This window comes from Bicyclus anynana, chromosome 15 (genome assembly GCF_947172395.1).
Source record: "Bicyclus anynana chromosome 15, ilBicAnyn1.1, whole genome shotgun sequence".
NCBI lineage: Eukaryota > Metazoa > Arthropoda > Insecta > Lepidoptera > Nymphalidae > Bicyclus > Bicyclus anynana.
In genome coordinates this window covers 13,779,158-13,792,452 of record NC_069097.1, presented here as the reverse complement: position 1 = coordinate 13,792,452, position 13,295 = coordinate 13,779,158, and the positions used below count along the sequence as shown (strand labels likewise).

The 13,295-nt window shown below is 36.0% G+C and overlaps 1 protein-coding gene across 3 annotated transcripts in view; it reads right to left on the bottom strand.

Annotated features, from left to right (window-relative positions):
• Positions 1 to 13,295, bottom strand: part of LOC112052130 (uncharacterized) — a 129,667-nt gene that overhangs the window by 33,940 nt on the left and 82,432 nt on the right. Inside the window, exons 3-4 of one of the 3 annotated variants that reach the window (XM_052885728.1) lie at positions 10,326 to 10,405; positions 8,771 to 8,856 (exon numbers count right to left, since the gene is read on the bottom strand). The exons of 1 other annotated variant lie outside the window; for it this stretch is intronic. The gene's annotated coding sequence lies outside the window, so the exon portion shown is untranslated. The remainder of the gene's footprint in view (positions 1 to 8,770; positions 8,857 to 10,325; positions 10,406 to 13,295) is intronic. One more of the 3 variants, XM_024091075.2, reaches the window with a different exon arrangement.

Sequence of the window (13,295 nt, the reverse complement as noted above, 5' to 3'; positions counted from 1 at the left end):
AAATTTAGTGCAAAGTCAAGTAATTATTACCAGTGAAATGTTAAAATGTCAATTAAAATTATGTCAAACACACATGTCAATTAAAATTATGTCAAAATATTTATCATACGTCAAAAAAAAAAAAAAAAAAGAATATCATTAAAATTTGTAATTTAAATACTCATTTAAGTTATAGAAACATTTATCCATAAGCATTTTAGAAACCTTACTCTTGAAACTATTTACATTGTCAATCTTATAGATATCTGGTAGTTTGTTATATATTGAAATTGCACTACAATGTACACTCTTAGCGAACATGTCAAGCCTTTTTGGTGGCATTATTAGCTTATCTTTTCTTCTTCGCCTGACATCACTTAACTCACTGTAACTTTAAAAAAAATAACAATGTCTTTATTACACAACACTATTCAAAATTTATAAAAAAATCAGCCCTTCCGCTGCGGGACACCTGAGTGCCCAAATGGTGATCAGTTTTCCAGAGTGAGGAACCTCCTAACAATACGTGCCATCTCAAGAACCACTACCTTCTCTATCCGACCCTTGATCCAAGACTTAAGCGAAAGCTTCAAAGCTTTTCGCTATAAGACCATTGACTGAAACAACTATCGGAACAATAATCCAACATTTCACATGGTGGTAATCTCTTGAGTAAGGTCCAAGTATTTTTTTTAATTAAGCACCATTATGGTAAGTGAATAGGCATCTTTTAGGCAAGCGCGCTTCATATTAGACCTCACCATTGCTTTTCATCAGGCATGATTGTAGTTAAGCTCAAGCTTAGAAAATATAAAAAAAAGACATCGGCAACATTTAGAGACCACGGCAATGATGTCTAAGGTCTAAGGACTAAGGTCATAGTAAGGTAATATCACAGTATACAATAAAATATATATCTTTACTCTGGTAATATGCTATGTTAGGAGTATTTTTGCGTGACCGAATCAGAAATGAGGAGATCCGTAGAAGAACCAAAGTCACCGACATAGCTCAACGAGTTGCGAAGCTGAAGTGGCAATGGGCGGGGCACATAGTTGGAAGAGCCGATGGACGTTGCGGTCCCAAAGTGCTGGAATGGCGACCCCGCACTAGTAAGCGCAGGTGGACCAGGTGGACTGACGACATTAAGCGAGTCGCAGGGATTCGCTGGATGCGGGTGGCTCAGTATCGTGATGTTTGGAAGTCCCTACAAAAGGCCTATGCCCTGCAGTGGACGTCCATCGGCTGATATGATGATGATAATGATGATGATGGTGATGATGATGATGATGATGATACTAAGGTATAGCTACTACCTAAAGATATCTTGAACTTTTTAAAAACTTTTAAAAATGAGTATCGTAAAATTCTTTGCGTTGATATTTTTATACTTGCAAAAAATGTGTTTGAAACATTCAGACAGTAAAAAATGTTTAAAGATTTAAATAGCAAGTCAATATACGAGTAATGTCTTACATCAGGCATCTGCTAGGTGTTATGGATTAGATGATATACACAGACCTGGCTTGTGGATTTGTTGACTAGTTCAACTACGGAACATAAGATTTCGGGACAAGGCAGCAATCTAAATAAGTTCCATAGGTGTCTTTTAAGAAACTTTATCATCACCGTCTTCTTCTTCTAATAGTGTCTATAATCTCCTAGCAGAGATTAGCAATCATTAAGATTAATTTTACTTTATTCATTACTGTCCGAAACAGTGATCTGGTAGTCATATTTTACCATTGGCGTAAGTTCTTGAGCCAAGATGTAGGTAAAATAATATACATAGCCCTGGCTTGTGGATTTGTTGACTAGTTCGTTCGACTACGGAGCATAAGATTTCGGGATAAGCCAACATTCTAAATAAGTTCTATAGGTATCTTTTAAAAAACTTTATCATCACCTTCTTCTTCTTCTAATAGTGCCTATAATCTCCTAGCAGAGGTTAGCAATCATTAAGATTAATTTTACTTTATTCATTACTGTGAAACAGTGATCTGGTAGTCATATTTTACCATTGGCGTAAGTTCTTGAGCCAAGATGTAGGTAAGATAATATACATAGACCTGGCTTGTGGATTTGTTGACTAGTTCGTTTGACTACGGAACATAAGATTTCGGGACAAGCCAACATTCTAAATAAGTTCTATAGGTATATTTTAAAAAACTTTATCATCACCTTCTTCTTCTTCTAATAGTGCCATCTCCTATCAGAGGTTAGCAATCATTAAGTCACAGTGATCTGGTAGTCATATTGGCGTAAGTTCTTGAGCCAAGATGTGGGTACGTCTACGACCAGACCTTCGATTTCCCTTTATCTTTCCCTTGATAATAAGCTGGAGTTGGTCATATTTGGAGTTTCGCTTTATATGACCCAGGTATTCGAGCTTCCTCCTTTGAACTTGCTACAGAGCCTTTATTGCAGCACAGTAGTATTGCGTACACAATCCCTTCATGATTCCACACCAGTAAATTATAAATTGCTTATCTCAAAGGTTTTCATGGGAGGTGTTGACGAAGAATTCAAAAAATCCATGGTTTCCCGAGATTTGCGAAAACTGATGATCTTGATGATATGAATGTTTGTTACTTTTTCACGCCTCAACTACTGAACCGAATTAGCTGAAAAAGGTATTAAGATAGCCTAGCCTGGATTAACGCATAGACTACTTTTTATCCCGGAAAAATCCATGGTTCCCGAGGGATTTGTTAAAAACTAAATTCCACGCAGACGAAGTCGCGGGCGTCTGCTAGTATAGAAATATTTTTGTATCCGATTGTCGTAGACACTTAGATCGTATCGACACTTACTCGTTCCATCAGGTGAGATAGTAGTCCAGGTGTAACTTATAAAGATTAAAAAAAAAAGTTTTGTTGTTCGATGTGGATCCATTGAAGAGAGTTAATTTTACGGTCGTCTGTACTCCTTTAATGACCTCAACATAATTAAATTGAAACTTAAAAGTATCTTTCTTAAGTGTCAAAAAAAGATGGACGTGAGTGATTATATAGATATTGTGGTTTAGGGTTACGTAATTTTATGTAAAAACAGGCTTTGTATCTTAAAAACAAATTATCAAGTACATTTCTGATTTGGTAGTTACTACTACTCGAAAAAGAGATATATGTTTAATGTATTTAGTTATTGTCAAAAAAGAGATAAGTATAATGTATTTATTATTGTCAAAAACTGCGTAAAGATAGGCGTCCACACCCGCAGAGGCATCGCATTAACGGATTTTTAATTTTACGTTACATTCGTGCGATCCGATCGCATCGCATCGCAATGCGGATCGTAAACGCTGACTTTCTATACAAAGAACACTACGATTCGTTTGACGTGATGCGTCCGACATGCGTCCGATATGTGGACGACTACCATAAAGGCCGACTCATCATTCATCATTATCAACTCATATTCGGCTCACTGCTGACCTCGAGTCTCCTCTCAGAATGAGAGAGGTAAGGCCAATAGTCCACCACGCTGGCCCAATGCGGATTGGCAGACTACACACGCAGAGAATTAAAAAAATTCTCTGGTATGCAGGTTTCCTCACGATGTTTTCCTTCACCTTTTGAGACACATGATATTTAGTTTCTTAAAATGCACACAACTGCAAGGTTGGAGGTGCATGCACCGGACCGGATTCGAACCCACACCCTCCGGAATCGGAGGCAGAGATCATATCCACAGGGCTATCACGGCTTTTTACGGGCTGAATATCAGACAATAAAATTAGTTTTTCGAATTTGTCTGAGAATTCTTTTGTGTGGAACACTTTAGGGTTAACTGCGACTCGCACTTGGCCGATGTTTTTTCCACTGTTTGCTTAAACGAGTTACTTTTAACTAGTTTCTTGTCGTGTTTTTTATCTACGTTGAACTTCAAACATGTTAATTACGTACGTATGAACTATGAATACATTTCTCGGTAATGTCTATTTTTGGCTTTCTATATACAAATAAGTATAAAGGGATAACTGACTGACTGACGGACTGACATATAAACGTCCATTTGAAATTCAGCATTATCATTACCCTATTTTAATGGCCAGGGTCTGTAGCCAAATTACGTACATAAATTCTCTTTCTACTAACTCTAACGTCTCGAATTAAAAAATGTATGGGAACGACATATCCGATTGATAGGATGATCACGTAACCTATCGATAGCGAATGTCATACATTGTTTTATTTGCGATAATCAGATACGTGCGTACATATAATATACAGAGGGCCTAGTTAGTTATTCCCTATTACATTTCCAGAAAGAGGGTTTAATTGAGCCATTGGTGGTGCAGGGCGAGGTCAAAGTAAAAAGATTCAGGAGGAGATCTCCGAATTAAGGCAGCAACACAGTCAAACATAATGGAAAATGAAGATCCATAAAGGAAAAAAGTCAAGAAACAATGCACCGAAGGCGTCATTCTTCGATGCAATTACGACAACTCTACCAAGAGTGCACGATTAAGAAGAAGGTAAGTAGTTAGTTAATTATAACTTGCGTGACGTTCGGAGTATAATCGACTAGTTTCGAACCAATACGGCTACGGGGGCCTTACTTATGAGCTGGTTCTTGCAGCACGGCGTGAGACAAATTATAAAGAGGAAAAGTTCGTGATGTTGTAGGGGTAATCTCTGTATCTACTGAACCGTTTTTAAATTTTTTTTTACCACTAGAAAAACACGTTATTTGCGAGTGTCATAAGCTATATTTTATCTCCGTATTCTCACGGGGTCAGGAACTACGCGAATAAAACCATGGGGCGTCGGCTTTTTCCAAAAAAAAGTAGGTAGGTAGGGTAAATCTAAGTTTAAGTCATGTTCAATGTTAAAACATTTTACCACGTCTTGCACGATATACATCATTTCTGTGACTTGACGATCAGGTTAATTTAGATGTCGTGATGGTTTGAGATTGTTTCACAAAGTTTTATGGGGAGATTAACCTTGACCCGCGTAACCGCAAACGCGGGGCGTTTTTTGTTGGCTCCGTAACAATCGTCTAATCGTAATGCGTTAAATCTGCTAAGATTCCAAAATATTATACTAACTAGCAGACGCTACGTGATTTCACTTGCGTAGTTCTCACCTTCGGGGGAATATGTGATAAAAAATAGCTTATGACACTCACAGATAACGTGGCTTTCTATTGGTAAAAGAATTTTCAGGGTTCAGTAGATTCAGAGATTACCCCCCTAGAACCCCACAAACTCACCAGCTTGACCTCTTTAGATCTTTATATCTTTAGTATGAGCTATATCTTGTTTACTGAGTTTATTTTGGTATACAGAAAAACCAGTATTTGTTTAAACCTATGAATGTGATATAATCGAATCTATACCTCTATACTAATATTATAAAGAGGTAACGTTTGTGTGTTTGTGATGTTGTAGGGAGTAGATAATCTCTGTAAAAATTATTTTACTAATACAAAGCTAGGACATAGGCTATATAACATCACGAACAATACTAACAATCAATAAAAAGTGTGACGAAAACGGAAAATTAAATTTCCTTTTGACAGTTTCCGTTGCGTGCGTTACGTAATCTGATGAAGTTACGCAAAAACTACAAGTATCTATGTATCCACGACAGCATATGTCTATCTATATAGACTTTATAGTCTTTATAGATATATTAGGTTTTTTAGCTTTAAGCTCTGTAACACAAGATATATTTATTGGACTAGTTATCCATTTCGATCCAAGCGATACTAATAATATACAATTAAAGTTATCACACACTAGCGAGTTCTAATTCAGACTTGTTTGCAATACACAAGCCAATGACATCGTAATGTCAGTGGGATCAAATAATTTAACGCGAAAGGTTAAATTTGAGTGTTATTTAGTATCGGCCACACCTAACATTTGATTTGGTTTGATTCATTTCGCAAGGGAAGTATATCAAGATACCTCAATACTTTATTGCGTTATCAAATACATAGAAGTATTCTTAATGCAAATGATGGAGCAACCATCGTATGATGTTAATCTTAATCACCGTCTGATGTTAGGCGGCACAGTAATAGGGATGATGACAGATTTTTTTTTAAATTGTATATAAATTAAGAGTATGCTAATAGTAAAGCAAATTTGTAAGAGTAACAGGGTATTTGCGATCATTACTTTCGGAGCTACTTACTATAATGATCGTTAGATTCGAATGGGCGTTCAAACAAAATTACTAATATCTTTGTTCTTTGTTATAATCTTATTAATTTTGCAAATATCCAGTCAATCTTTATTTTTTATGTATAAATTAGGTAACATTGACGATATTTACCCGAATATATCATAAAAATCAATATGTTCAAACCTAGTCATCATCCCCATTGATGTATCCTCCTACCTACATCTGTACTACTCAAAGTACAGATGTAGGTACTATTCAAAGTACAGATGTAGGTACTATTCAAAGTACAGATTTAGGTACTATTCAAAGTACAGATGTAGGTACTATTCAAATTATAGATGTAGGTACTATTTATATTACAGATGTAGGTACTATTCAAAGTACAGATGTAGGTACTATTCAACGTACAGATGTAGTTACTATTCAAAGTACAGATGTAGGTACTATTCAACGTACAGATGTAGGTACTATTCAAAGTACAGATGTAGGTACTATTCAACGTACAGATGTAGTTACTATTCAAAGTACAGATGTAGGTACTATTCAACGTACAGATGTAGGTACTATTCAAAGTACAGATGTAGGTACTATTCAAATTATAGATGTAGGTACTATTTATATTACAGATGTAGGTACTATTCAAAGTACTGATGTAGGTACTATTCAAAGTACAGATGTAGGTACTATTCAAAGTACAGATTTAGGTACTATTCAAAGTACAGATTTAGGTACTACTCAAAGTACAGATGTAGGTACTATTCAAAGTACAGATGTAGGTACTATTCAAAGTACAGATTTAGGTACTATTCAAAGTACAGATGTAGGTACTATTCAAATTATAGATGTAGGTACTATTTATATTACAGATGTAGGTACTATTCAAAGTACAGATGTAGGTACTATTCAACGTACAGATGTAGTTACTATTCAAAGTACAGATGTAGGTACTATTCAACGTACAGATGTAGGTACTATTCAAAGTACAGATGTAGGTACTATTCAACGTACAGATGTAGTTACTATTCAAAGTACAGATGTAGGTACTATTCAACGTACAGATGTAGGTACTATTCAAAGTACAGATGTAGGTACTATTCAAATTATAGATGTAGGTACTATTTATATTACAGATGTAGGTACTATTCAAAGTACTGATGTAGGTACTATTCAAAGTACAGATGTAGGTACTATTCAAAGTACAGATTTAGGTACTATTCAAAGTACAGATGTAGGTACTATTCAAAGTACAGATGTAGGTACTATTCAAAGTACAGATGTAGGTACTATTCAAAGTACAGATGTAGGTACTATTCAAAGTACAGATGTCGGTACTATTCAAAGTACAGATATAGGTACTATTCAATGTACAGATGTAGGTACTATTCAACGTACAGATTTAGGTACTATTCAAAGTACAGATGTAAATAGGAGGGTATAGGTAAGTGCAAGCATTCAGAGGCTCCATATAGCCCACTTGATGTCGTTAAACCACTGGGTGCTGGTTGTTTGAGACTATCGTGATTGAAAGTCACGTCAAGTCATACTAGAGGCATATGTCCAGCAGTGGACGACCATCGGTTGACAGTAATGATAATTATCATGAATGTCTAGCTGAAGTCAGATAATGTAAAGATAATATTTCAAAATGGACAGTAATTGGGCTAGCAAACCCAAAGCCTTGCAAATCATGCTGTTGTTTTTATTTGCCAAGTGTTAAAACCATAAGTAGAATGAACTTGTCGAAGGATGCCGTTCGAAAAGTACGAAAAGCATTTTCTCGGCAGAAAAACCGTCGTAGAAAAAAAGAAGAAGGTGTATTAAACAACAGCAATTTAAAATTATATTGAGGTTTTCTGGAAATTACAAGTGTTGTATTGGATTCATATAAATACACAAGAATATAGAGCCTTCTCCATTTTGAATTCTGCTTGAAAGATTTGTACTCACTATCCGATAAGCCCACATGCCTGCAGCGATAACGGCTTGGAGTCCGATAAAACTGATCGTGTGTTGGTCGCGATCGGCTTGATGTCATGCATAATGCGACCAACACACAGTTTTATCGGCTGTCAAACCGTGAAAACTGCGTTGCCCTGCAGGTATATGTGAGCTTATCGTCAATGGCTGACATAATAGGAACTCTGCTGAATATTACTGCCATTGCGTGTATAGTTTTTGTTGGTCAAAACATCATGATACAGCGTTATCTAATGTTTCCTAAAACGCTTTCTCTTCAAATTTCACCTCTATCTCTAAGAGTTACGGATGTTTGATAAAAATGTTGAATGAATAAGAAAATTTGTAAGTTTATTACGTGAAGTCAAGGTCGGGAAACAGGTTATCGTGCGCGGCGAATCGGATGTGAAAAGATGTCAAAACCGATTGTGGAAGATTTAACTTTACGGAGTTATAAGATTTAAATGAGTTTTTGATGCAACTTTCGTTAACTATGTATACAAAATAAGTTTTAATTGACTTTTATTTATGTAAACTAGTTGCTATATAAACGTAAGAACCAGTGAATGCTAGTTAATTTGTGCGCGTTCTGATTTCCACCAAATTCCATCAGAATTTATTTACGTTTATTGAAATAAAAAACAGTAGTTAGTAGGTGCTTCAATGCAATAAAATACGTTATGTTGGCCACCCACCATCAAATTAGCCCATGTGCTTGCAGCGCTGAAGGACATCCAATAAAACTGATCGTGTGTTGGTCGTGATGTGCATGGCGGCTCGACTGTAAAAAAATAGCCTTCCTCGATAAATGGGCTATCTAAAACTTAACGAATTTTTCAAATCGGACCATTGGTTTCTGAGATTGGAGCGTTCAACCAAACAAACTCTTCAGCTTTATAAATATTAGTATAGATACTAGATAGTATAGATTATAAAGCTGAAGAGTTTGTTTATTTGTATTCCAACGGGAACAGAAACCACGCGGGTGAAACCGCGCGGCGTCAGATAGTATTAAAAATAAATAAAATAAAAAATAAAATTAATAAAATTTTAATTTTGTTACAAAACTAAAAAAAAAAAATACAATTTGTCTCAAGTAAGTTATGTATAGTTTTTTTTTTTTTCAGATAGTATTAGTATAGATTTAAAACAAATGATACAGTACACCTAGAAACTGGGCAGTATAAAGTTTGATCGCAGAAACTCAACTATTATCACAAGCTGGTAGGGCAGGTGTTGGCAGCTTTACAATGGTTATTAGATAGGCATCTTTAGCACCACTCTATCATATGTGCATGCGTGACTTACACTGAAGCACAGTATATTGTGAAGTGCAATATAATTGTGGTATGTAATATCATCATAAAACCAGGCCCCTATTAAAGGAGATGGTCCTAAATTGTATGGAGCAATTAGTCATTGTACCCTGGCGGAAATAAAAAAAAAAATTTTTTTTAACTATTTTAGATTATACAAATCTACGAATTTACTTTAATTCTTTCGAAATAATATTCATTCTCTCTCAAGAAATGCAATATTATTAAGGGTTATACTAGTGGATTGTTGTGTGCATTAAAAAAAAAAAATATCACGTGTCTGAAACGGTGAAGGAAAACATCGTGAGGAAACCTGCATACCAGAGAATTTTCTTAATTCTCTGCGTGTGTTAAGTCTGCCAATCCGCATTGGGCCAGCGTGGTGGACTATTGGCCTAACCCCTCTCATTATGAGAGGAGACTCGAGCTCAGCAGTGAGCCGAATATGGGTTAATAACGTAACGTATACTAGTGGATTGATGACGTTTTCAATGCAGTAGTCCATTTGATGTTTGCTGTTAATTGTCATTTGTCATGTATAGTTGCTCTAAGGGCGCCATCTTGATATAACTCAAAACTTGGGTTGTAATTTTATTTATTTCTTTTTAGATTTAGTCACTTACTAAGATTTTAATAAAATCCTTGTATTTTTTAAAAGCTTTTATTTAACTTGCAATGTATGTAGGATGTTACGGTGCATTCTTTGAGCTCAATTTTGAAGTAGATATCTTCAACTGATTGAGCTGAAATTTTGTATACACGTTAAGATTGTATGACAATGCACGATATATTGTAGGACGTTATTTTAAATTTTAATTATACGGGGTAAAAGAGTGGACCTGAAATGGACCATCTTTACATCAATTTCCAAGCGGACGAAGTCGCGGGCGTCCGCTAGTAATAAATAAAGGGAAATTATAATGTAAGTACGTACAGTTATTATGCCAGTGTCCGTCTGCCTTAGCTCCCCGTAGCGCGGCGAGTTACGAGCGCGCCGAGTTCCGGGTTCGATACCTGTCGATGAACATTTCACTTGAGATATTTCACCGATTATCTGCCGCCCGTATCGTAAACTTGCAGTTATTAGCGCGTTAATAATATAGCTTCGGTTTAAGCTGTTTCGTTTTAGAAGTTTGTAGGAAAATGTTATTTTTAATACGAACCGACCGATGATCGTGGGTTCGATTCCCACAAATGGAAAATATTTGTGTGATGAGCATGTATGTTTCCCAGTGTCTGTAGATACATCATATTTGCGTTTTATCCATTAATTACGAGACACTCTGTATATACTACATATAAATAATTATTTATATGTAGTATATACAGAGTGACTCGTAATTAATGGATAAAACGCAAATACACCACCTAATTATCTAAAACTTATTTAAATAGTTTTTCCCTAGGGTGACCAAGTTATATTTTGTTTCGGATTTTTAAAATTTTTTCATCTTGAATCAGTTACTAAATATAAATACTACTGAAGAAACTAAAGCTAAAGTGGCAATGGGCGGGGCACATAGTTCGAAGAGCCGATGGACGTTGGGGTCCCAAGGTGCTGAAATGAGGACCTTGCACTAAAAAGCGCAGTACTGATCGACCGACCGTATTCGCTGGATGCAGGTGGATCAGGATCGTGATGTTTGCAAGTCCTATACCCTGCAGTGGACATCCATCGATTGATATGATTGTTTGATGTTTTATACATATACTAGCGGACGCCCGCGATTTCGTCCGCGTGGAATTTAGTTTTTACAAATTTCTCGGGAACTATGGATTTTTCCGGGATAAAAACTAGCCTATATGTTAATCCAGGCTATAATATATCTCAATACCAAATTTCAGCTAAGTCAGTTCAGTAGTCAAGGACTGAAAGAGTAACAAAATAAGAGCATAAAAAGCCTGTGTTAATCCAGAGTAAAATCTATTTCCATTCCAAATTTCAGCCAAAACGCTTCAGTAGTAGCGGCGTTAAAGAGTAACAAACTTCCAAACATACATACAAACTTTCGCGTTTATAATATTGGTAGGATAGTAGGATGATTGACTGTATTCATAAGGTATGTAAGGTACGTAAGGTATACCTTTCATACCGGCTCACAGCATTACTGTTTGGCGGCAGTAATAAGCGTGGCGGTTATATTTATTGCATTTAGAAGCCTTTCAATATATTTGTTTGTAAGTGGCAAAAGCCTTCGCAGCGTAGTATCAAAGTTTATTTATTAATATGGCTGTGCAACGGGACTTCGCTACACTACTATTGATGCGGCAATAGAAGGTGAGCATGTGATGGATAGACCTACCTCATAATATAAAATCTGAGTTTGTAAGCCCATTCTGCTGCATACAGCATAAAATGCGTTTTTTATACAGGGTGCTGGGGAGTATTTGCCATAACTTCAAGGTGTTGATGAGATCACTTAAAAGAACCAAACTGCTTTATCTAATATTTTATTAGCTAAAATTTAAATAAGACGATAAAGAGATTATTGTAAGGATATGGGACACATTTTAAGATCTATTTACAAAAAAATTTTAGAACACATGAACATTTTTAATTAATTTTCCCTAAAAAATATAACACTAGAGTCATGGAAAATACTTCCGAGCACGTTGTATAAAAATACGTTTCATACTTAGACAATTGAGGGTCTGGTCACTGCGATTATATCTCGATAGTTACCTACCGTACTTATCTAAGGTAGGCGCAAGGGTATCATCGTTAACAACCCAGATTCTGCTCACAGTTGAGCACAAGTCTCCTCTCAGAATGAGAGAAGTTAGACTAATAGTCCACCAAACTAGCCCAATTGGCAGATTTCACACACGTAGAAAATTAAGAAAATTCTCATGTATGCAGGTTTCCTCACGATGATTTTCCTGCACCGTTTGAGACACGTGATATTTAATTTCTCAAAATGCACATAACTGAAATATTGGAGGAATAAATGGATTCAAACCTACGTCCTTCGAATGGAAGGCAGCGGTCATATACACTGTATACTTTCAGCTTTTATAAAATGAGGTAGGTCTGGCCATGACAGTCCATCGCTTCACTCCTATTGACACGGCAATGATCTTTATTTAACGACCATCCCGGCGCACGCTCCGTACCACTCGGCACCGATATCCTATGCCACGTTATAAGTATCCCAGATAACGTTCTGCCTAGGTGCAAATTTTAGATAGCGTTTATTGTTTAAGTGTGGTAATAATGGGATCCTTGGTAGTAAATGTGGGCTATTAAACGCTTGGAGCGTCGAAAGAGTCTTTAGGTATTAGATTATATCTAGGTTTGGGTATATTTTTATGTAAAGGCTTGAAAATGAAAATTTACATAGAAGGTGGGTTAGGTTTCCTTTTTATATACGTTTGGTGTCATAATTATCAACTTATATTTTTCAAGTGTCGCTATTGAATACTTCAAGGAGGATATCATCATTAGGAAATATTTGTAAGGTTTAGTATCAACAGTCTAATTCACTATCTTTGACGTATGCTAGTTGACATACTCGAAATTGAGATTCTATGTAACAAATGTCATCCTGTGCCTACTGGTGGATATACAGCAGGTAGATGACATTTCTCAATTTATTTGATGTTTATTTCAATAGGTTGATAATAAAGACCAAAATAGTGAATAGGCTAACAGGTGTCAATGATATTATCCTGGACTGATAGCCTGTGTTTTTCGATTTGCAGACGTATCGACTTCTTCGACGACTTCAGTATCGACTTCACTACGTTGGACTACTATTGAGAGTTTCTGAAGAAAAATGAGAAGCATGAAAACTCAATATTATTATCCCATTTAAAACCCCAGGAGCTCGTAATCCTTCAAACAGTTCCACCACTACCCTAGTGAAGCCGTTAGTTTTGAGACTAGAACGTATATATTTAGAGT